Source organism: Microtus oregoni, unplaced genomic scaffold, assembly GCF_018167655.1.
Source record: "Microtus oregoni isolate MIOR12 unplaced genomic scaffold, Mior012 000018F_ref0000195, whole genome shotgun sequence".
Lineage (NCBI taxonomy): Eukaryota > Metazoa > Chordata > Mammalia > Rodentia > Cricetidae > Microtus > Microtus oregoni.
Window position 1 is genome coordinate 29,904,045 of NW_024543077.1, and position 24,780 is coordinate 29,928,824.

Consider the following 24,780-nt stretch of genomic DNA (forward strand, 5'->3'; position numbering starts at 1 on the left):
AAATTCTTTCCCATAACACAAGAAAAATAAGGAATTCTCTCACATGGAGTATGCCTACAGTTCTATCTTATGGTCTACATCACGTAAGAACATGCTGATTCTTAGGAATTCGGTCTCTGCTATTAGAATACACACTTCACTATACATACACATTCCTTTAAGCGAGCTATGATAAAGACTGGGGCGTGGCCCTATCAAACCCTAGAGTTAGCAGTACAAGGGCGAGTGACCTAACTGTTAAAGTTAGATGGCAAAGGACACAGAAATGACTGTCGCTCCCTGGGAAGGGCTCGGTGCTCCCTTCCCTGAAGGAGTCAACCCACTTCTACTCCTTCCATCATCACCTGCGGTCCTGTCCTTTCCTAAAGGCAGTTTCCACACTGCGATCTCTAAAGTGATTTCTTAAGACAATTCATAAACCTGATTAATGACAGCATCAATGGGTATCTCTTGCTAAGGTCACCACCACCCAAGGGCCCTTGATCCTCAACCTTGTACCCTTCTCCTTTCACACTGTGTCTTCGGGTAGCTTTCAAAAGCATGCAAGCTATATACAAGTGAGAAACAAGGGAAATGATTCAGTCACTGCCTTCAGCGTGCAGAATCCTGTGCGCAAGATGGCCAGGTACCAATATGAGCTACTCAAGGAAAAAGCCCTTTGGAAGGGAAGTGCATGAGCCTGGCCACTTCGGTGTGTGAACAGTGGCTACCCAGGACAAGTCTGCCTGCCTTCTGCCAGAGCAGCTGTGGCCACCCTAGTCCAGTTCTACATTCCCACTACAGTCTTTTGGGGCCAAAGATACGAGAGGAAAAAACAACTTTTGAAAAACCTACTCCATTTCCAGGACTAAGCATCCACCAGCATCTTGTCCTCTGGTCTTCAGCTTTCAAGTTACTAGGAATGGGGGCTGCTTCTGATGGAAGCAATTCATGTAATAAAATCGGTGAAGAAAACTATTTTGGAGAAGGAGAAAATTTCCCCAACGCTGTGGGTCGGAATTTCAAAGGGGTCATATTCTTCCATGTTTGAAAATGTGGCCAACAATAAGGAAAGCCAGTCTAAACGAAGCTCACTGATATCAAATCAAATATAACTGTACCTCCACAAGTCATTTCTTACTCAGGAATACAGGACTTAGTCGGTATGGACTCTCTTGTGTTTAATAAGAGCTGAGCTCCGGCTGAAACTCTTGTCACACTTGGTACATTCGTAAGGCTTCGCTCCCGTGTGAACTCTTTGATGGGTGATGAGGTTGGAGCTTTGTGTAAACCCCTTTCCACACTGCACACACTCGTAGGGCTTTTCTCCCGTGTGAGTCCTCTGGTGCTTAATCAGATCTGACCTCTCCCTGAAGCTTCGCCAGCACTCGTTACACTCATAAGGCTTCTCCCCGGTGTGAATTTTCTGGTGTGTGATCAGATGGGAGCTGTGGCTGAAGCTTTTCCCACAGGCCGTGCACTCGTAAGGCTTCTCTCCCGTGTGCGTCCGCTGGCGCTGGACCAAGTGCGAGATGCGGCTGAAGTTCTCCCCGCACTCGTTGCACTGGTATGGCTTTTCCCCGGTGTGGATTGTCTGGTGCTGAATGAGGTGAGAGCTCCTTCCAAAGCTCTTCCTGCACTCGTTGCAGTCTTAGGGCCGCTCGCCCGTGTGTGTTCTCTGATGCTGGATAAGGTGGGAGCTGCGGCTGAAGCCCTTGCCGCATTTGTAACACTTGTAGGGTCTGTGTCCCGTGTGCGTTTTTTGGTGTCGATTGAGGTCTGAAATCTGACTGAAGGCCTCCCCACACTGAGAACATATGTGATAGCGGATGCCTGTGTGAACTTCTTTGTGGGCCAGCAGGTCAGTGACCTGCTGGAGAGGGTAGCTGACCCACTCCTCTGCGGTCAGCTCTCCCCACTGTCTTTCGCACCTGTCCCCACTTTCAAAGACGTCTTCGCTTTCCAGGTTCTTCTCAGCATCCCCAATAGGCTCTTCGGACATGGTCACAAACTCCACATCTTCACTAAGCTCTTCTTTCAGATTTGTTTCGTTCTCGCTCCTGATCTCAAAGTCCACTGAGACAACATTTCCGTAATTCTCCTGCATCGCGTCCCTGTAAAGGTCTCTTTGTGTAGGATCCAGAGGTCTCCATTCTTCCTGAGTGAGGTACATGGCCATATCTTCAAATGTCACAGGGGCCTGAAATCACACAATGCTTCCTCACTACTTAGCATCTAGGAGTTTAGTCCCAGCCTTTCTTCTTGAAATTAGAGACATGGTTAGAAATGTCGAGAAGGCATTGGCATTAAGTATGATCTGGGACCCAGCCATGAGCAGGGTGGCTGCCATCTCAGGCTCAAACGTTCGTCTCCTGGGAGAGAGAGCAGGAAAAGTAGCTAGTAGACAACGCTGAAGGAGAGGAAAGCAGGGAGAGAGGCGGCTAGAGGCCCTGCCCACTCCCTAGGGCTGGAGTTCTGGTGGCCGCCGGGTATGCAGGAACAGCCCAGGACCGGTCACTCTCCTCCTTCTCTGACCCCCGAGCGAGACTCGCTCTCCGCGTCTCGGTTAATAACAAGTACATGCAAGGCTAGAGTAAGGGAGGACAGCCCCTGGCTAGGTGCCCCCCGAACTGGGGGTCAGGCGGATGCTATTAGACAGAGGCTTTCAACCCAGCCCTACAGAACGCCTCTGTGTAGAGATAAGTCCCGCCCCTTGGGGGGCGTGTTCGCCTTGGACTAATGTCTGCCTATAAATTTGGCGAGCGAGCTCCAAGCTGTCGCTTCTGCTTTCCTGGTCTCTGCTGGAATGGTGGTTCTGTAAGTCTATTTTGACATTAAAGCTATATATATATATATATATATATATATATATATATATATATATATATAGTTATATAGTTATATAGTTATATTGTTATAATCTGTCTACATTCGTTTAAGCCGTTACATTTTGGCGTCCAACGTGGGCTCTTTTTGCCCCGACTCAAGCGGGTTGCCCGCTAGCTAACACAGCACCCTCCAGGGTGCTGTTTTTTAGTTCGTGACTCCGGCCCCAGTGCCGAGTCCGAGACATACTCGGCCACACAGGCCCATTCTGCCTGCCTTGGCTAAGTTTGCAGCGGAACCCCACTGCTTGAATTAGCAGAAACTCAAGTACCTGCGGTTTTGCAACAAAAGCTGCCACAGCGGCAGATTTGGTCTGATAAAAAGAGACTTGGCTGGGCAGTGGTGGCGCAAGCCTTTGATACCAGCACTTGGGAGGCAAAGGCAGGTGGATCTCTGTGAGTTTGAGGCCGGCCGGGCGATGGTGGCGCACGCCTTTAATCCCAGCACTCGGGAGGCAGAGGCAGGCGGATCTCTGTTTTTTTTTTATACATAATATTTTTTTGATTTATTTATTATGTATACAATATTCTGCCTCCATATATGCCCACATGCCAGAAGAGGGCGCCAGATCTCATTACAGATGGTTGTGAGCAATCATGTGGTTTCTGGGAATTGAACTCAGGACCTTTGGAAGAGCAGGCAATGCTTTTAACCACTGAGCCATCTCTCCAGCCCCCTTTACAGAGAATCTCTTACTTTAAAACAGTTGATCCGACCAAGGACATTCTTAGTGCCAAAGCCAACACACTTGGTAGTCTCAGCCTCTTGTGAACAGTTGGCTGTGGGTATTCCATCAGTCCTTGAGTTGATGGCCCTGGTTCTTGGGCACAACTATTTTAGTTTTGTTTTTTGTTTTTCGAGACATGGTTTCTCTGTGGCTTTGGTACCTGACCAGGGTGAGTTCGAGGCCACCCTGCTCTACAGAGCTAGTTCTAGGACAGGCTCCAAAAACAGAGAAACCACCACTGGCAGGAACCGATCATTGCAGGTAAAAAAATTTTCTTTTATAAATAAAATGTCTGAACACATTACTGTTCAAGAATTTAACAGTTTTTTTTAATTGTACCATGTGGGAGATTTTACAAGAGGTGTCTATCACCCCACATCTATGGATCCTTCTGGGATTCGTAGTTTTCATTGGCACCAAATGGTTTGATAATAGAAATATGATAAAGTCTTTATGAGATGAATCCAGGATTCTTTTTTTAAAAATATTTATTTATTATGTATACAATATTCTGTGTGCATGCATGTCTGCAGGCCAGAAGAGGGCACCAGACCTCTTTACAGATGGTTGTGAGCCACCATGTGGTGACTGGGAATTGAACTTAGGACCTTTGGAAGAGCAGGCAATGCTCTTAACCACTGAGCCATCTCTCCAGCCCCGAATCCATGATTCTTAAGGCAGAGATTGAATGCTTAAAAACAATTGAGAATGACAACAATCTTCTCAAGAATCAGTTTGAAGTTCTCCAGGCTGATGTTAAAGAGAAATTCATTACTATGGAAGAGGGAACAGCTGATCTGGATTGTAAGTTTCAGTCCCTTTCTGTAGGAACTGAAACATTAGTGGCTGATATTAAGGAGAAATTCATTACTATGGAAGAGGGAACAGCTGATCTGGATCATAACCTTCAGTCCCTTTCTGTAGGAACTGAAACATTAGTGGCTGATATTAAGGAGAAATTCATTACTATGGAAGAGGGAACAGCTGATTTGGACCATAAGATTCAGTCCCTTTCTGTAGGAAATGAAACATTAACTGAGAGAATCAAAACTGCTGAATGTGACAATCAGATTTTGTCTAAAGCTTATGACAGATTGGCGGAAAGCTTGTCAATACAAGAAGGCACGGTTTATGCCATAAAAATTATGTCCAAAGATGAGATGTTGTCTCTAACAGACAAACTTCATAATTTAGAATCCTCAATGAAGGCTTTGGAACATAATTCTGGACAGGAGATTCAGACATTGCAGAAGGCAATGGTGAATAGAATTGAAAAGATTGAGGAATTTCTAAATTCTGATGAAGAAGAGCAAAGGGTAGAAAGGCAAATTTTAACTACATCTATGGGTAAATCTCTCCGGAACAATTTCCACAAAGCTCTACCTACAGCTCTACCTGCCTTTCCAGTAATAACAACAGAGAAGGTGATTGGTTCCAAAAACCCTATAGTCATCAAGGAGGATACATGGGAGCCTGTCCGTATGAATGATCTCAAGGAAATAAAACAGGCTGTCATGAATTTTGGGATGCAAGCCTCTTTTGTTAAAGAGATGCTAAGATCTTGGGCCACAACAAGCAGAGCAACCCCCTCGGACTGGCTCCAGCTGAGCTCTGCGGTACTTGAGAGTGGACCACAATTGAAATGGAAATGCTTATTCAGGCAAGAGGCTAGAATTTTAGAACAGCAGCAAAAGTCGAAGGGAATTGACATTTCCCTAGATAAAATTCTAGGTGAAGGGTTCTTTTCTGACCCTCAGGAACAAGCTAATTTGGATGAAAACACACTCTCCATGTGTACTACAGCAGCCTTAAGGGCTTGGGACAGGGTACAAGACCCAGGACAGAGAATGGAATCATTTGTCAGAGTTAAACAGGGTCAGAGAGAACCCTTTAGTGACTTTTTACAAAGATTAACTAAGGCTGTAAAATAGGAATATCTGACCCAGAAGCAAGACGTATAATGATTGAGTCTTTGGCTTATGAAAATGCAAATGTGGAATGCAAAAGGATTTTGGGTCCATTAAAGCTCAGATCAGCGGCCTTGGAAGAATGGGTCTTGCATACACTCAATGTTGATACATTTGATTATGGCACTGAAGCATGGGTAGAAGAAGCAATTTCCAATGGTAAAAGGAGACACCAGAATACCAAATGTTTTAATTGTGTCAAAATGGGTCATATGAAAAGGAATTGTAGACAACGGATTTTCGGAAATAATAATAATAATAATAATAATAATAACAATAATAATAATAAATCTTTCAGAAATAATAATATTAATAATGCATCTTCTAGAAATAACAGAAATAGGAGGACTCAGCCTTCAGGTTTATATAGAAGATGTGGAAAGGGCAGACATTGGACGAATGAATGCAGGTCTACAAGAGATAGACAAGGCAACCCGATACAGTCAGGAAACGTGAAAGGGGGGGCTTCAGAGGCCGCCATGGCAAACATGGTTCAGTCATTCACAGTTTCTGCAGAGAATGTGCCTCATCAGGACAATTAGGAAGCCCCATGCCTACTGTTACAAGCAATAATGATCAGAAAGATAAGTTACGTGTGTTTTGGCAAACTTCTATAAATGATCAATGACCTAAACTGAGAGTGTGTGTAAATGGCATTTTTATTACTGGCCTGCTGGACACAGGTGCTGATGTAAGTATCATTACCCCAGAATCTTGGCATCCGTATTGGCCTCTTCAGAATGTAAATGTTCAGCTCCTGGGAATTGGAACCCTATCTCGAGTAAGGCAGAGCACGAGATGGGTTGAATGTATAGGGCCAGAGGGACAAATAGGAAAATTAAAGCCATATGTAGCCAATATCGCAATGAATTTATGGGGTCGTGACCTATTACAACAATGGAATACTGAAATTAACATTCCCGCTACTTCTAGAGTCTATATTTCTGAGAATATTAAAAGATATGATAAATGGAGAAAACCGGCCATTCGGGCTGTACAAGAACAAGCAATTGATGTCCCTTCAGAGATACCAACAGCCTTGCCTCTAAAATGGTTGACTGAGAAACCAATATGGACAAAGCAATGGCCTTTAGCTGAGGAAAAGTTACAGGCTTTAGAACAGCTGGTACAAGAACAATTAGATGCTGAATATATAGAAGAATCTACCAGCCCTTGGAATTCTCCTGTATTTGTGGTTAAGAAAAAATTAGGTAAATGGAGAATGGTGACATATCTCAGGGCCATCAAAAGGTTATATAACCTATGGGCCCTCTGCAATCTGGAATTCCTTTGCCCTCTTTATTACCAAAAGGATGGCCTCTCATAGTTATTGATTTAAAGGATTGTTTTTTCACTATAACTTTGCAAAAAGAAGATAGAGAAAAATTTGCCTTCACAGTGCCTACTTATAACAGTTCTCAAACTTCGAGGAGGTACCACTGGACCTTTCTCCCCCAGGGTATGTTAAATAGCCCCTCCCTGTGCCAATATTTTGTGAACCTACCATTGCAAATAATACACAAGAAATTTCCCAAATCTATAGTATACCATTACTTGGACGACATCTTGTTATCCGATTCAAACATGGATACCTTGAACAGACTGTTTGAAGAAATAAAGATACTTTTACCTAAGTGGGGATTGCAAATAGCTCCTGAAAAGATTCAGAAGGGAGATTCTGTTAATTTTTTAGGTTATAAAATAGGTTTGCAAAAAATTAAGACACAAAAAGCACAAATTAGGAGAGATCGCCTACGGACTCTTAATGACTTTCAAAGACTGTTAGGAGACATTTCCAGTCTATGACCAGCTATTGAAATAACACCTGATCTAATAATTCATTTGAACAAAACCTTGGATGGTGATAAAGATTTAAACAGTCCCAGAAAATTAACAGCTGAAGCAGAAAAGGAACTGACAATGATTGAGGAAAAATTACAACAGGCACATGAGGACAGGGTGAATCCAGAGCTCGATTGTATTCTCGTCATATTACCATCAAAAATTTCTCCTACAGGAATTTTAATGCAGAGAGATGATATTATTCTGGAATGGATCTTTTTACCACATAAACCAAGTAAGAAACTGAAAACTTATGTGGAAAAAGTCTCTGAGTTAATTATAAAAGGCAAGCTGAGACTTCGTCAACTAGCAGGCATAGACCAAGCAGAAATTATAGTGCCTTTCACTGCTGATGAACTAAAGAAATTAAGGGAATATAACGGACCATGGCAAAGAGCTTGTGCAAATTTTTTGGGAGACATTAATAACAACTATCCAAAAAGCAAGCGGCTTAACTTCATAAAGAGAACTTCTTGGATCCTTCCTCGAATCGTCCGTGATGCTCCAATAACTGGAGCCCGTACATTCTATACTGATGCCGATAAATCAAGGAAGGCAGGTTACAAATCAGAAGACTTGGGTAAGGTGGAACAAAGTCCGTATAATTCTGTCCAGAAGGCGGAATTATATTCCATTCTTATGGTTTTAAGGGATTTTAAAGAACCTGTTAATATAGTCACTGATTCACAATACACAGAAAGAGTTATTTTACACATTAAAACTGCTGAATTTATACCTGATGATACAGAACTAACCTCATTGTTCCTCCAGGTTCAAGATTTGATCAGGAACAGGCTTTGCCCTATGTACATAACACACATCCGATCCCATACGGGTCTGCCAGGTCCTCTAGCACAAGGTAATGCAGAAATTGATCAATTATTGATTGGTAGTGTGCTACAAGTCTCTGAATTTCATAAAAAACATCATGTTAATAGCAAAGGTTTGAAGAAAGAATTTTCAATTACATGGCAACAAGCTAAGGAGATTGTAAAGAAGTGCCCTACTTGCTCTTTCTATAACCAAATGCTACTGCCAGCAGGGGCTAATCCAAAGGGCACCCAAAGGAATGAAATCTGGCAGATGGATGTGTTCCACTTTGCAGAATTTGGCAAATTAAAATATGTTCATCACACCATTGACACTTATTCAGGCTTTCAGTGGGCAACTGCTTTAAGTTCAGAAAAAGCTGATTCAGTAATCACTCATTTATTAGAAGTCATGGCTATCATGGGTATACCTACACAAATAAAGACGGATAATGGTCCTGCTTATGTTTCTAGGAAAATGAAACGTTTTTTTGATTATTACACTATCAAGCATGTTACAAGTATACCATACAATCCTACAGGCCAAGCAGTCATAGAAAGATCAAATCGAACTATAAAGGATATGTTGAGCAAACAGAAAGGGGTGAAAAACACCCCCAGAAATAGGTTACATAATACTTTGTTAACCTTGAATTTTCTCAACGCTAATGAGAAGGGAACAACAGCAGCAGAAAGACATTGGATAATGGAAAAGTCTACTGAACTATATCAACCAGTTTATTTCAAGGATGTGCTGACCTCACAATGGAAGCCAGGAGATGTGCTTCGTTGGGGAAGGGGTTTTGCTCTTATCTCCACAGGTGAGGAAAAATTTTGGATACCGTCAAAATTAATAAAGGTTCGGTTTGAAGAAGAGAAGCCACTTGGAAAAGATAAATAACAATCCTTTCATAAGGATGGTGAGCATACTGATGGTAAGAAATACAGATAGGTTGGAGGCAGGGTTCTTTTCTTATCTCCACAGGAAAATACTCATCTTCAAAGAAATTAAGGGACCCTGAATATTTAATTACTGATGGATGGACACATTTTGTAAGTATTAATATATATATATATATATGTGTGTGTGTGTGTGTGTGTGTGTGTCTTATTAAACATTTCTTTATAAATATATAGAGCTGGTTTTGAAGTTGGACTCTGGCTCAGTCCCTCTCCAATTCCAAGCCTGTTAGTAAGAGAAAAACCCAGAGTTTCTGGAGTTTCTGTCTCATGTCAAGAGCCATGATATGGGACAGTAAGAAATATGAGTTTAGAAAACATCTTTGCTTTACTCCATATCTATCATACTTTTCATTGAATATATCTATCATACCTTTCATTGAATATATATATATATGTCTATATGATTAATGTTTAAGTTTTTCATAATGAACAATGAGTTTTTCCTGAAGTGACATTTGAAGTTTCCAGGAAGAAGATGGGGCCCAACAACAACAACTCTACCTGGTTGATATGACGTCATGATACTGATATCGCTACTACAAGACCTGTTTTGGATACCAGCTGCACAAGATGATCCCAATTTGGTTAGCTGAAATGGTGCACATCTTGTACAACATTCTGGCCAGACCTCCACAAAATACTCAGAGACTATTTGCAATTTTAAAAGACGTTGATCTTGAAATTTAACCATCATTTTACTTTCACAGGATCCCCCAGAAAGAACATCGCCCCCATGACAACTGGAAGTAATTCTAGAGGACGACGTCCCCTCTCCCAGTAAAATTTACCCCTGGGTTTAGGGACATCATTTAGGGGTTGGGAGGTTGGGGGAGGAATTTTAAAAGCTCAGGAATCATTTTGAAAAAACAAAGAGAGGGAATGATGGGATAATAGATTTATAATTGTGAGTTACTGCTTTTAGACAAATATATTGGTATCGATTCTTGTATATTGATACAAAGTTAAGTTATATTGACTATTGTATGCATGCATGTTTCTATCTCTGTTTAAAACATTTTTTATGTATTGACATATATTTATTGATATATATATATATTGTATATATTTACCATATTGCAGTGTACATTTCTACCTCTGATTAAGATACTTATATAATGTTTGTGTATTGATATATATTTACCATATTGCAATGTATATTTGTACAGTGTTTATATTTGGAGGTCATTATCCTCATTTGTTACACAGTTGTTTATTGTCTTAGTCTTTAAGTTAGATAGATATTGAGAATTATATAGATAAATAGTCATCTAAGTTTGTCATTTATAATTAGACTAATCAGGTTCTCTAGATATATAGAGATTATACTCAGTATAGATAGATAATCTTCGACCTCTTCAAAGAGCTGTAGAAAATGGTCTTTAATCTAACTCAGAGTTTCGTGATAGTGAGACCCAATTGCTCCTGACAACACCGCTCTATTCCCAAGAGAATGTTGAGCATCAAAGACACTCCACCTGGAGCCTTTCTATTTGGCAGAACTGGCCTTTGGGCAAAGAAATGCCCATACCTCAACCACTGACAGAGATACAGAGCATGCATCAGTGGATAAAACAGGACTGTCATATCCTGCCAAGACAGGGTAAGATAGTTTTGAAAAGTTCCTTGTCTTTAATAATGGTATGTCAGTTATGTTAGGCCTTAGCCAAAATTGGTTGACTCAACATTGCAAACGAGACTTTGGGTGATTGCCCAGGTAGTCAGTTGTCTCTGTCAATTGTTGCACATTTTGGATATATCTCGTTTGTTGAGTAGTGTTTATTCCCTTCTCAGATCTTTGACGGAGTTGAAAATTATATAATTGTAGTTACTGTCTACATTATTTGGACTCCTTGAGATAGAATGTTTAGCAAAGATTTTGTTCTCAATATTGTTTGTTATATTTATTATTTGTTGTTATTGTATATAGTTCTAATTTGTTTGGTTCTGTCTTATTTAGACAAAAAGGGGAGATGTAGGGATAAGCCCCGCCCCTTGGGGGGCGTGTACGCCTCAGGCTAATGTCTGCCTATAAATTTGGCGCGCGAGCTCCCAGCTGTCGCTTCTGCTTTCCTGGTCTCCCCTTGAATGGTGGTTCAGTAAGTCTATTTTGACATTAAAGCTACATATATATATATATATATATATATATATATATATAGTTAAAATCTGTCTGCATTCGTTTACACACCTCTGCTCTTCTGGAATGCCATTTTTAAACAGTCATTTCTTTCCTACATATCAGTTCAAAGTAACTACATAGAGGATTTTAATAATTGAAAATACTTGACCAATATATCAGGCTTATTACTAACTACCTGTGACATTTTTAAGTTAACACATATTCTCAACATAATAGAACATTTATTAACATGACACAATCTAGACATGCTCCCTCTGTCTCATGCCTATCTTGCTGGACAGTCATTGTTTTATTAAACCAAGTTGAGTGACAAATCTTCAGAGGATACAACAGAATACTCACTCCACCACAGATGTTCCTTGTACATGGGATTTGCTTTGCAAAATATTCAAAACCTGTCACAAAGTTGATATCTTTTTTACATCAAACCTACTCAATAGCTGAGAATGTGTGTGTTACAAATATAAACCAGCATAAATAACCATAGAAAGACACAATCAAAGCTAGCAATGAATTGTATGTACTATTGTATGAATTTCTATGTGCTATTGTACAACTGTGTGTGTATGTTTGGGCATTCTGTATGTATATACTTGTGGAAATATAAGTATGTGATTATATATGTATGTGTGTGTATATATTTGGAAGACAGAAGTGAATCTCTGGTTTCAGGCCTTTGATTTGACCAAACTTTTATTTTCTATTTCTTTTCAGATAGGGTCTCTGATTGCTTTGTAACTTTCCAAGTAGACTAGGCTAGCTGACCAACAAGCCCCAGGTTCTCATTTGTCTCCATGTCCCTTTCCCATTACTAGTGTTAAAAGTCCTTGTGACTTTTTTCGTTTTCTCTTCAGCATGGATTCTTGGGCTCAAACTGAGTTCCTTCTTCTTACAAGAAAATCTCACCTGTCTTCTCAGGCCTTCTCAACTACAGATATTCTGTCAGTATTGTTTAGTTTTGGTTTAGTTTGTCAGATAGTTCCATGTAGCCTTGAGATTGGACTCCAAGTGCTTTATCTCTCTACCTAACTATGTACCTATCAATCTGTCTTTCTAATTTTTTTGAGATAGTATCTTAAAGTGGAGCACTCAAATTCTCCTACTCTAGCTAATCAATAAATCCCAGGAATCTTCTTGTCTGCTTCTTCCCCTGACCTGTAATTACAGGCATAGGCATCTTGAACCTGACATTTTATGTGGGTGCTGGGAACCCCAAATCAGGTGTCTAATTCTTGGACTAAGGACTTTAACATCCCCCCCATGCCCCACTGTCATCTCCTAGAAAACAGGTTATGAAAACAGTGTGAACAGATGGATAGATGTTAGATATACAGATGACACAGAATGGCTAGCAATTGTGAAGTCTAGCTTTAGTGTTTAGGAGTTCATTGCCATGGTTAGAGTTTGAAAATGAAATGAGCCCATAGTTCATATGCCTATTGACTTGTTTCCCAGATGGTGGTACCATTTGGGGTTAGTGTGATCTTTAGAGTATAGTTGGAGGAAGTAGGTCACTGGAGATGTGCCGTGCAAGTTATATATTTCCCTGGCCTTTCCTGTATTCCTTCTCTCTGCTTTCTAGTCCCCATGTCATAAAGAAACTTCTCAGTAACCTTTCAAGTCATTGTGAATTTCTGCCTAATGGCACAGGACTAAACAACTGTGAACAGTTGTTCCCAGAAGAATGCCACACCTACACTGGGCCTTCTGCAAGAATAATCAATTGATTAGAACTTTTGTGATTCTGGAGAGGTTTGGATGATGTAGGTTTAGAGCATAATTATAGTTTATCTTAGATTATCTTTAGTCCCTTTAATAGTTATTTGTCTTAGTGTTCTATTTTCTGTACTAAGAGATTTTAAAGGACCTCTCTGGTGGTCTCTGTATGGGGGTCATGATATGGGCACAACAAGAGGCACTGGGATTTTCTGAGTTTGAGACCAGTTCAGCCTACTTAATGATTTCCATACCTACACAAAAAAATCCTGTCTTGAATTCACCAAAACAAGAAAATCTGAATCAAACAAGACTATGATCTAACTTTAACCTTCTCACCTTCTGGTAGCAGCAGTTACATAGAAAGTATATTGAAGTAGAAAAGTCTCTTTGTTGTCACCTTGCTCTGCCTACCAAGCTCATTCCTTTACTAGTACTAGAGACTACTTCTTTGAATTTTGGTGAATACTTAAAACCAGCTGAGACATCAAGCCTCAGGGGCTGGAAAACCACTGGATTCTTCACTTGATCTTTGGGAAAAGGCTGAGACGCAATCTACTGGATTCTTTAATTGTCTTTTATAAGTAGCTATTTTTAGACAACCTGAAACACAGCTTGTGAGACATTCTAATAAGCCCACTTTTTACATATACATACATGGTGAAATTCATTCTACCTGCCCTGTTCATGTGGAGAATCTTGAATACTGCAGTTGTATATTTTATTCACCTACCATGGAGGAAGATGTGCTGGCTAACTTAGTGCTCATGAAGTCATTCCTTCTAGCTCCATTATTCTCTGTGTATTCACATTTCCATGAACACTACCCTTTTTATTATTATTCATTTTCCTGGAGTTTGCTTCAAATTTCAGTAATAAAACCATCATCCAGCCCTCTGATGGGGAAAAGACCTATCATCTTGTTTGATATCTGGTTCCTGCTTTTCTCTTTTCTGTTGTGTGAAATATCTGTGAAAACCATGTAAAAAGGACCTTCAGTTCATCTGACCTCAGCATGAAGCCACAGCATAAGTATCTACTTTTATGACCTTAAAACTCTCTTTAATTGTTAATATTCTGGGCATTCTTTCTCCTGTGGGACAGGGAATTCCTGCACCCACCTAGCACAGTGCACTGTATAAGCTAGCTAGCCACAGTGTGTCCTTGGAGGAAAAAGGGAAAGTTCCTATGGAGTGCAAGATTATGACAGTTTCTACTTTTGGAGCCAGGGAAAGTAATATTGAAATGCATACCTCGGTTAGTCTAGAAAAGATGTTTGACTGGGGTGGAAGAAATGACCAGAAACCTCTGTGCTGTGCCTTTAAGCACACTACAGCTCTGTGGGAGGTGTTCTTGTCACTCAGACCTCACTAGCCAATCAGGCCCTCCAGGTGACCTGCCAGTCAGGAGTAGTGCCGGGTTTTTCAGGGCGTCCGCTTTCAGAATGGACTTTGCAGAGGACCTGGCGCCAGTGGCTTCTGTGCTGCAGTGAATCTGCTGTTGCAGGGAGATGATGAACAGAGCTTTGGCGAGCTGAGAAACCACAACATGGTGAGCGGGGGAAATGCTGTCTCCTGATGGGGAGGAGCAGAGGGTGAGGGGTGGGAGACAGCATGGTGCGTCCTCCCGGGATCCGTGTGGGAACCTGCCGCCAGATTCCCTGTGTTGTGAAGTCCCATGCGGTCCTGTTAATTCCTAAATCTAGGGACAGAACTCTGAATAACTTGCGCTTTGGGCTTAATTACCTTAGAGAATTGGGAGCAGGGCGCTGAGTGTACAAACATCTTTCTTGTCAATTTCAATATGCCAAACTCGGAGAAGCCTAATTTCTCCTGTATTTTCTCAATATTGAGAACTTTGCCTTTAACTTTTACATAAATCTCCATTTATATTTAACTATGTGGAGGATATCAAGGGATATCACCTGTTGGGTAGCGCTGCACTTCTAAGCCGCAATGTAGAAGAGGAGAATTGCTGATATAAAGGATTTTCCAATGCCTTGGAAATAGTTCAGTTTCACAAAGTAGAATTAGCTGAGGGAGGACTGCCTCTACATCACCCAGAAGATAAATGTGTTTTAAGCAGGGCTGTTAGAGGTTAGGATGCTAGGGTACACATTCTTCAACTGGATTGTCCAGATATTTGGCGCCAACCCATGACAAAGAAGCCACCACCGATTTAAACCAGACACCAGGCACATCGCTGAAGGACTCTAAATGCATTTCTGAGGCCTCTCAGCTCTAAAGACATTTTCTGAAGCCTCTCAGCATTTGGAAACCCGACAGTCTCCCACACACATCCTGACTACTCATCCTCCAGTGTCCTTGTGAATAATCTTCAAACAGAACTCCATTCTGGGAATTGAGGCAAAGACAACCCACAGATGTTGACTCAGTTCCTGATGTGTTGATTTAGTCACTGGGACAAGGTCAGGATGGCTCACAGATGCTCCTCCTTATCTCGCCTGATCAGGAAGCTATTCTCCTGCCCTGGAATAGACCAGTCACTGTTAGTAACCCTTTGAATAAGCCAATCCAATAACTTGGAAAACAACCTTCATGTTCCCCCCCTTGTGTCAATGGCTTTTCGCTTTAAAAGATGGGCTGTAGCAGCTATCGGATGTCCTTTATATCCCGAACCTGAAGGACCCTGTCATAACAGCATAAATTCCTCTTGCTTTTGCATCAATTATGGTTATGTGAGTGGTGTCTGGAGCAACTCCTCCCTGATGTTTGGACTTCTAGTCCAACATTTTGGTGCATTGGCCGAGAAGTGAGTTGCTTCCAGACCCATTCCAGGCCCATATGGAGGTTGGAGCGCTCATATTGTCTTTGTCTGCCTGTCTGCTTTTTTTGTTTCTGTGACTATTGTAGTTTGCATTCGTTGGTATTCTGAGAAATTGTACCTATGTAGGGCCAGTATCTCAATGAAATCTGGAGGATGCTCCAGTAATCTGAAGGGGCTAAGAGTGACCAGGTCACTCCTCTAATTCCCAGGAGGCATGACTTTTTGTCGCTTACCTCCATCTGAATCTGTAGTGGTGCGCAGCTTCTGATTTTGAGTTTGGTTTTGACTTTTCATGTCTTTTTCATGGAGCATCTCTGCTTTTGTGTATCTGTTTGTACTTGAGTCTAAATCTGGTACCATGGGGCAGCAAGTGACCACCCCATCGACCCTGACTTTAGATCATTGGAAGGAGGTTAAACATAGAGTCTTTGGAAATACGAAAGTAACGCTGGGAAGCGGTCTGCTCCTTGGAATGGCCCACTTTTAAACTGGACTGGCCACAGGGCGGGGCCTTCAATCTAGATACTGTTTTGCAGGTTAAAGAAAAAAATCTTCCAGCCTGACCCTTATGGCCAACTGGATCAGGTTCCCTATATTGTCACCTGGGAGAGCTTATCCAGAGAATCCCCCCTCCTCTGGGTCAAACCATTACATCACAGAGCACAGGGCAGGTACTGTGCCAGCTTCCCTCTGACTTTGATAAAGGCAGTCTGCCCCTCCCCTGCCTGACACCCAGTCCGACCGCCTGCTCTTTGACCCTCCTTCTGGGAAGCGCCCCCAGGCCAGGGTCGATGTGGGGGGGGAGCGCGTGAGTCCTGCACCTCACGGCAGGCCCTGGCTGTCCTTGTCTTGCCGGGGCTGCATTGCTGAACCGCACTGCTCTCTGTTGCGACTGCCGGCCCTGATGCCTCCGCTGTCACCATAGGCGAAAAGACAGGCCCGGAAGGCTCGCCAAGGGCTCCAGCTATGCTGCCTGGCCAAGCAGCCTCCGCTATTGTCGCCAGCGCGCTGACGCTCGAACTCCTAGCATCATCTCCCGAGCCCAGGGCGCATTACTCTTCCCTCAGTGCCCGGTCTTGGGGCGGCACTGAGCCTCCTCCGCACCCCACTCCACAGGGGAGCTCACTAACGGGAGAGCCATCTTAGCTGTATTAAAACCAAACAAAGGCTTTGGCTCCCTTAGTCGCTGCTCAGGAATAAGCCCAGCTGATGGCTCATCCCTCCTCTTGGGCTGTGTAATCCTGCCCACCTCTGCTCACAGCTCCCTGCTACAGCAGGTAGAGACTGGGGCCAGAGTATCCACGAGAGGGGAATGCTTGCCCCTGAAGTCCCTGTGCTGACCTGGAGTCCACCAGCACCGTGCAGGAGGACTCGGGGGAGGAGGGCTTCCTTAGACAGTCCGGGGTGTTCCCTCCCCCTATAGCAGCCAATGCCAAGGTCTTCCCAGCTCTTACAGGCAGGAGTGTCTTCAAGGGCCTTCCTCTTCCACTTCTGCCCACTGCCTATGTGAAAAAGCTAGCATTTCCCAGCGCCACCTCAGCCAGGCCTGGTGCTCCCCAATCCTTGGGCTTAGTGTGAGGGCTCAAGAGGAGTCTCCCATGGTGAAGGATGTGGCCTTGCCAAGGAACTAAGTTGAGTCTTCCAGATGGCCCACCAATCCTGACCTGAAAAGTTCCCTAGAATGGATTCCTCATGGGGCCTCTGGTGGTTTACTAGCTTTCCTCCCAGCCCACCAGTCAAGTCAGCCATTGATCATCCCCTCCCCAGTCTCTCTTTGGGGGTCTTTGGGAATGTGCCAGTTTGGCACAACTGTGATTCCCTTCATCCACTTCTGTTCCAAGTGGGGCCTCTGGAATCCCATTCAGAGAAAAGCTGCTAGGTTGCTGTGAGTACTGAGGTGGGGGTGTGGGAAGCTTGTGCTATACAGCTAGGAGCTCACTGTGGATGGAGCTGAGGTTGGAGCCAGGTCCTTGGGGGATCCCCAATGAGGTTCCCGGAGTGGGGAAGGGTCTCCTTTCCAAAGAGAAGGCTTGTTCTCCCTGGAAACTAAGGTGCTAGGGACTGAATGGCAGCCTCCCCTCTGCAGGTGCCATGTGAAGCCTCGTGCCAAAGATCTGTGGCCCTTGCCCAGGGGAGGTAGCCTGTGCTAGTGCCAGGGTCACGGAACTAAGGCCTCCCGTGGAGGCACACATGCCAGCGGGGTCCAAGCTGGTGCTAATTCCTCCCCACAGGACCCGGTAAGCCTGGGAACCTGCAGTAGGCTGTTTTTCTGGGCTCAGATACCCTCTTAGAAAGAGCCTGGACCTCTTTATTTGGCAACAGGGCTAGAGATTTATTTTACATCGTTAAGTGACTTGTTGGGCACAAAACGTTACACAAGAGTAGAAATATATGTACAGTATGTTTTTATCAAAAATAACCTTGAATTTGCATAAATATATAAAAATATGTTAAACAAGATTAGAAACATATACAGTATAACAAAAATATCCTCAAATATGTATTAATATACAAAAACCCATAATAATGTAAAATATTTAATAAAAATGGTTGGTTTTGATTTAAAGCCAATTTAGTAATCTATCATTTATCCTATAATTTCTATATCTTCTTTTTTTCTTCTCAGAACAAGATAACTGAATATAATCTTCTTTGTTTATATTTTTTACCATAACACGTAGTAACTTGTTACCACTGCCACCTCAATGATGACATAAACTGGCCTTTGGGCAAAGACATGTTCATGTCTCAACCACTGACAAGATAGATGGTATCCGAAAATGAATAAGCAGGACTGTTAATTTCCTACCTCTGAAATTGGTCTGTCAGTTATTCTAGGTCTTAGCCAAAGTTGGTTGCTTCAACATTGCAAATGAGAATTTGGATGATTGCCCAGGTAGCCAGTTGTCTCTGTTATTTGTTGCACATTTTGAAAGTTGCTTGATTGCACTTCCTGCTTACTCAAGTAAAATTATTTCCCTTCTTGGATCTTCAGTGGGGTTGAAGACTAGATAGTTGTAGTTAATTTCCACTCATGACTTGGTCAAGTTATTTATTATACAAAACTTAATCTAGTTAGGTGATAGGATAATTATTGAATATATTGTTCTTATTGTATATAATTTTGTATTGGGCTTAGAACTCTTATTTAAACAAAAGGGGGAGGTGCTGTAGAGAGACTTACAGCCAGTGGTTTCCTGCCCAGTAGAGTGTGGCCTCTTATAGTATATATGCCAATGTAGAGCATGAGTCTGGTCACTTTCTGGATGCACAATTCGGTTTTTGATCTTTGTTCAAGCATAGACTTGAGATTTGTGAGTCTACCCCCAAATAAATAACAATCTATTTTTCAATTCTGAGCTAGTGTTTAATTTCTTTTAAGTGTCCTTCAAAGATCTTTAAATGTGAGTCATTGAAATGACTAAATGCAGTTTTTTCATTGTTGACCATGAGCCAATAGTGACTGGATTCAGAATGTACTTGACGTATGAACAACCTCCCAGAAAATACCATGTATGTGAACAAGTTTTTCTCTTTGGTGGGTTTTCTTTCATCTTTTTGTGAATCTTTAGTAGGAGAAGCCTTTCTAGATGAAATTCCTGATTATATGCTATGAGTCTCAATACTCATGGATTTCCTGACATTCATATCTGCTGTGTTGCGTTTGATATTAATCAACCAACTTCATGCTTATACTGAAATGCTTTTATCATCATTATAGGCTCAATCTCTAAATTACATAAGATATAGAAGAAACAGTTACTATTCAGTGCTCAGGAGTTTTGTAACCTGCTGTTTTAATTGTGTTTTCTTATCTGAGTCATTGTGTGGCTCTAAATTTCTGAAAGTAAAGGGAGGCATCATTCCTGGCTCTATTTTTTTTTTTGTTATTGGATGATGGCCCTGGAATGTAGGACTTTTTCATATCAAGTATATGCTACTATGCTTAGCTTCATGTCCATTTTGAATTTTAAAATTTGGCAGAGGGTATCACTTTGATTCCCAGGATGCCATGTATTCATAACATTAATACTGCCTGAGTATTCTGAGTTATTAAATTGTAGTTGCATGAACTGTTTCCTGCTTGTTATGCTTGCTTTGATTTTTTAAAATCACTATGAGTATTTTATATGTCTGCCTGGATATGCACCATATAGATACCTGGTCATCAGAGTGACCAAAGGATCTCAAAAATCCTGACCATGGAAAAATGGAGAGTTCTGATTCCCATGTAACTACTGGCAAATGTGTCCACTTCCATTCAAGATCAGCAAGAGCGCTGTATTACTCTGCCCTCTCTCCAGCTCTGTGTTGATTATTTATGACCAACATTTATATTTCTACTGTTTTCATCTGTCCACTTGTAACTGTTTTATACAGGAAGTTGTTTTGCTTCAAAATATTATTGGTATTTCAGTTTATATTAGGGTACTTCAGGGGTCTGGAAGAAGACTACAGAACTGGAGTGAAAACAGTTCTTTGTAGGAACTTAAATAAAAAGCCTTTCAGTTTTTCTATCCCATTGTTTGTTACATTGAGCTTTGCAATGGAGACAGAGTCTTAATGTGTACTGCCACCTCTCCTGGGCCTGATTGCATAGACTTGACTGGCATTCAACTCAGAGACAAATATACCCACCTCTGTTTTCTGAGTGTTGTGGTTAAAGGCACATTGCATCAATACACCCAGTTTGTCCATTTTTCTTTTCCCTTCTGTCGTCAGTAATTTTTCATACAATTGTCTCATGCATATGATATACTGTTGATTTTTTTCTTGTCTCTCCCTGTTAATAGACATTGCTCTCAAAAGGTGAAATTCCATTCAAAGTGTAGAGAAATGACAGAATTGTCTCTCCTTTAAATGTTCTTCTAAAGTGACTGTCTACATCTTAGAATATGAGTAAGGAGGGGCTGGAGAGATGGCTCAGAGGTTAAGAGCATTGCCTGCTCTTCCAAAGGTCCTGAGTTCAATTCCCGGCAACCACATGGTGGCTCACAACCATCTGTAATGAGGTCTGGTGCCCTCTTCTGGCCTACAGACATACACACAGACAGAATATTGTGTACATAACAAATAAATAAATAAATATTTAAAAAAAAGAGTAAGAAACACCAGAATCATACAACTATACTTTTTTTATATTTATTTATTTATTTATTATGCATACAATATTATCTTGTATATATGCCTGAAGGCCAGAAGAGGGCACCAGACCTCATTACAGATGGTTGTGAGCCAACATGTGGTTGCTGGGAATTGAAATCAGGACCTTTGGAAGAGCAGGCAATGCTCTTAACCTCTGAGCCATCTCTCCAGCCCACAACTATACTTTCAAAGAAGTATGCATTTCCAATGTTGTCACTGTCATGCTTACAATGTACACTTGTATGGCATATTTTTGAGGGCAGTGACTTATGATGATGTGCATATAAACTTCACTCAGGAAGAGTGGGATTTGCTGGATCCTTCCCAGAAGAATCTCTACAAAGATGTGATGCTGGAGACCTACAGGAACCTCACTACTATAGGTAAAAATGAATTTCCTTCATGTTTCATAATAGGAGACTTTTCCTTAGTTTATTATGTTGTTCTGTAATTTGATTTAGAAAAAAGAAAATGGGGTGAATAATGCAGTCATAATTCTTAGGTGCACTTAAGATAATAAGCTAATTGTTGCACAATGTTAAATAATATCACTTACATATTCTGGTACTGTATTTTAGGATACATTTGGGGAGACTGTAACAATGAAGAACATAGTCAATGTTCTAGAAGAGATGCAAGGTAATTTTCTTGTGCAAATTCATAACAATGTGTCTCTGATGAGTTTATAATGTCCTAGGACACATTATAAACTCATAAACAAAAGCAACAGTGTAAATAAGAAGAGCTTTAAAGCATTGATGGTTATTAAATTCTCACAAATCCATATACCTCAATTTCATGTATGTGAATTGCATTTGCAAGGCTTTCATTTAAGAAAAAGTCAAGAAAGCAATATTTATACAGATATCACCATTTGATTCATAGCATCACGAGAGCTATGTTATAGATCTGCCGGTCCATTGGTTTCTTACTACTCATGACAAAAAATGTGTACACATTTTAGGGATAATGAGTAGAGCTGCAAAACTTTCTACTAAATCAATAACCCATGGTAAGTCTTGTATTACTCATATTCTTTTTGTGACTATGCTAATTTTAGTGAAAGCAGCTGTTAGAGTCAAGGGTCAAGGGGCAGATGTTGTGGAGAAACCTTAATATCTATACCACAAGTCTGTGAAGAACAGAAAGTCAAATTGTGAGAATTCAGTGTGGAAATCTTCCACTATTCTTTCTTTCCTATGTATATCATGTTATTCTTGACACAAGCATATGAACATAGGGATATGGAAAGATTTATCATATCTCTCCTATAGAACAGTTAGAAGATAAATTGTATTTCTCATGTAGAGTATACTTGTTGAGTTTAGTCCAATTATACAAGTAATTAGTTTTCTACCATCATTGTTAATACATAAACCAACTCACATCACAAAAACCCCCATGAGTTCTTGGTCTGTGCAAATACTTCTGGGTGTCTTAGTTCATTGGGAATGTATAATTCACAATATAGTAAAATTTATGAATGCAGAAAAGTTGAGTTGGTAAAGCAATCAAAGTATGCAGTTCTCTTCAAAAATGTGAAAAATATCATGGAAAAAATATAGGGATAAGTATAGATGAAATGGTAAACCATGACACAAAGGAAATTATCACAAATATTTTTCCAGATGCAAAATGGCCCCTAAGGAAAGAACAAAACATGATTTCAAACAAAGTTATAAAACCTTAATATTTAATCCCTTTTTACAATTGGAAAGAATATGAAATTCATTTATATAGATATGAGGTTTAAGAGTGCATTGAATGTGGTAAAGTTTTTACATTTGCCAATTATCCTTTCAGGATTGAAAGAAATCAAACAGGAGAGAAGTTTTCAGTATATTCTCACTGTGCTAAAGCCTTGTCTTATAACACTCATCCTTTAAGGAATGAAAAAACACATACTGAAGAAAAATGCTGTGAAATTAAGCAATGTGATAAAGCCTTTGCTTATCACAGTCATCTTCAAATGCATAAAAGAACACATACTGGAGAGAAACCCTATGGATATAGTCAAGATGATAAAGACTCTGTTCTTTATGAAACTCATCAAAGTCATAAAAGAACACATAGTGGAGAGAAATCATATGATTGTAATCTGAATGGTAAGGCCTTTGCTGACCACAGTCATCTTCAAAAGAATAAAAGAACACGTACTAGAGAGAAACTGGATGAATGTAATCAGTATGATAAAGACTTTGCTCAACACAGTGTTCTTCAAACACATAAAAGACCACAAACTGAAGAAAAACTCTATGAATGTAATCACTGTGGTAAGGACTTTGCACGTCATGGTCATCTTCAATTGCATAAAAGAACACATACTGGAGAGAAACCATATGAATGTAATCAGTGTGGTAAGGCCTTTGCTTATCACAGTGTTCTTTAAAGTCATAAAAGAACATATTCCGGAGAGAAACCCTATGAATGTAATCAGTGTGGTAAGGCTTTTGCTCATCACAGTATTCTTCGAAGTCATAAAAGAACACATACTGGAGAGAAACCCTTTGAATGTAATCAGTGTGGTCAGGCCCTTGCTCAAAACCGTGCTTTTCAAAATCATAAAAGAATGCATACTGGAGAAAAACCCTATGAATGTAATCAGTGTTGTAAGGTCTTTGCACGAAAGGATCATCTTCAAATGCATAAAAGAACACATACTGGAGAGAAACCCTATGAATGTAATCAGTGTGTTAAGGCCTTTGTTCAAAACTCTAATTTTCAAATTCATAAAAGAACACATACTGGAAAGAAACCATATGAATGTAATCAGTGTGATATGGCATTTGCACGTAAAGATCATCTTCAAATGCATAAAAGAACACATACTGGAGAGAAACCCTACGAATGTAATCAGTGTGGTAAGGCCTTTGCAGCTAAGAGTAATCTTCAAAAGCATAATAGAACACACACTGGAGAGAAACCCTATGAATGTAATCAGTGTGGTAAGGCCTTTGCTCAACACAGTCATCTTCAAAAGCATAAAAGAACACATACTGGGGAGAAACTATATGAATTTAGCCATTCTGTAGAGAAACTCTGAATTTAATGTGTGTATTCTTCAAAAACATGAGGAAAACCATACTGTAGTGAAACTCTATAAATGAATTCAGTGTCATAATATTTTGTGCTTCATATATTAGTAAGACTTTTTGTGTGTAATCAATCTGATAAAGCTTGTATGTGCATATTACCATAATCTTGTGGACCTGAGGAAAACACTCAGGGTTATTTTAAACTATCCCTTAAAATCTAAAGCCACTTATAGTCAGTTAACTATTGTATTGTATAGAAATAATTTGATAGTGTCAACAATCTGTTCAAGCATCATGATACCTCTTCTTATTTTAGTTTGAACCAGCAATCTAATGGACAAACCCTTTTATGAAGCATTATAGTTTGGAGAAAGGGTATTCAAAGAAACACACATTGGTCCTGAAACCAGAGTCAACAGTAAGCACTTTGTCTCTGAATCTGAACTAGGTAAAGAAACATCCTCCTGAAAACAGCCAAAACATTACAAAGGGCCACTGAAAGACACACACTTTGGATCTCCAACCAGAATCAAAAAAACAAACTCTACCCTTGTCCAAATGAGCACAAAAGCAACCAATCCCTTAGCATAAAATCAAGCCCATCTCTGAGTTTTTCAGGTTCAGGGATTGAAATCCAGCAAATTCTCACCTTCAAAATCTTCTTTGATGCTATCTGGTCCTAGAAATCCTATGCTCATTCAGTGTGCAGCTGCCGCTTTCCACACTGGCTGAGGTGTTCATACTCATGTTTTCTTTCCTCTCAAATAAATCTCTGGTTTTCCAT

The 24,780-nt window shown here is 40.7% G+C and overlaps 1 pseudogene; it reads left to right on the forward strand.

Annotated features, from left to right (window-relative positions):
* Positions 1–24,004, forward strand: part of LOC121458827 — a 34,479-nt pseudogene extending 10,475 nt beyond the window's left edge.
* Positions 24,005–24,780: the final 776 nt, after the last annotated feature.